The sequence below is a fragment of the Apium graveolens genome, chromosome 2 (genome assembly GCF_009905375.1).
Source record: "Apium graveolens cultivar Ventura chromosome 2, ASM990537v1, whole genome shotgun sequence".
NCBI classification, from domain to species: domain Eukaryota; kingdom Viridiplantae; phylum Streptophyta; class Magnoliopsida; order Apiales; family Apiaceae; genus Apium; species Apium graveolens.
Window position 1 is genome coordinate 65,993,496 of NC_133648.1, and position 1,845 is coordinate 65,995,340.

The window sequence follows — 1,845 nt, forward strand, 5'->3', positions numbered from 1 at the left end:
AGATCAGGAATTCTTGTATTCTCTCAAGATTGAAGCTAAGCTCTTTAGCAACAAAGAGCCTAGAAATTTTGTAGCAACACATTCTTAATTTTAATATGAAATTGAGTTTTGAAAGCTCTGTGTTATTCATAGTCGCATGTTTAATTTTTGTTTTAACACATCTTACTACAATATTTGATTTACTTTGTTCAAAACCAAAATAGTTCAAGAAAAGCATAAAAACACTAAAATACATTCACCCCCCGCCTCTGTGTGTAATTCATTACCTAACAAGTGGTATCAGAGCAAAATCTGAAAGTAAACAGATTTAAGATCTTGGAAGAATGAATACACAGAAAATCAGTAGCATCAAAATCCCTACATTTGATAAAACTAACTACACTCTATGGAAGAAGAAAATGTTGTTGTTTATCGGATGGCCAATCCACTCTACATTCAGATTCTAAAAAATGGGTCCTTCATTCCTATGGTTAGAGTTGAGGAATATAAAGATGGAGACATGGTCATCCCAGCTCATTATGCTCCAAAAGATCCTTCTGAGTACACTAAGCCTGAGAAAGAAAAAGTTTCCCTGGATAGTGGCTTGCAGCTGATATTGATAGAGTCACTTGACAATGTAATGTACACCAACATTGTCAAATGTGACACTTCCAAATAGATCTGGGAAAAGATTGAAATACTCTGTGAAGGAACTGAGGAAGTTAGGTCAAATTAAAGAAGGATACTGATCTCACAGTATGAGGGTTTCATGGCTAAGACAAAAGAAAGTATCACTGATGTGTTTGAAAGGTTTAACAAGCTGAGAAATGACTTGCAGCTGCATGATAAATATTATGAAGCTGAAGAGGTGAACTTGAAGTTTTTGCTCACACTTCCTGACCATTTGGAACAGAAAATTTTAGCAATCAGAGAAGGGAGAGATCTAAGCAGGATAATTCTGGAAGTTCTTTATGGAATCTAAAAAACATATGAATTAGAAATGATTCAAAGGAAATCATTTAGAGCTGGTCAAGGGCATGTTATGGATGGTTCTAGTGCTCTAATTGTCAATGATGGCCAGACCTCTAATGATGAGCCAAGATCTCAAACTCCAGTTGCCTCAACAAGTAAACAAAGAAACAATGACTCTCAGGAACAAGTCATACTGGAACTGGAAGAAGATGAGTTCTACACCCTTGATGAACTTGATGAGCTAGATCAGTCAATGGCCTATTTATCAAAAAAATTCTCTAATATTAGAGTAAAGAAGCCAAGATTCTTCAAGGGTAAAGGAAAGTCTTTCAACAAAGACAACAGCTGGAACGGAAAAGGGAAATACACATCTGATAGAAAAAATGGTTACAAAACTGGATCTGTTGACAGATCAAAGATAAGGTGCTACAATTGTGATGAACTAGGACATTTAGCTACAAAATGCAGGAAACCCAAAAAAGAAAAGAAAAACAAAGCTTATCTTGAACTGAAAGCAAAGTATGAGGCTCTTATGAAAAAACAGCAAAATAAAGCTTATATTATAGAGGGAAAGAGTTGGGATGATTCTGATAATGATGATGATGATGATGATGAATTTGGAAATTATGCACTAATGTCCTTCGAGCAAGGAGAATCATCCTCATCTAAATCACAGGTACCAACTCTTACCACCATTGATTTAAATGTGAGTCAATATAAGAAAACTGTAGAGAAGATGAGCACATAAATGTTTCACATTTACACAAGTATGGTTGTTTTAAATGAAGAAGTTAGCAGACTAACAAAGATAAATGAGAAGCTTGAAAATGAGAAACAAGAAGCTGAATTGTTGTTGGTAGAGCTTGAAGCTGTAAGACAAGAAAATGCATATCT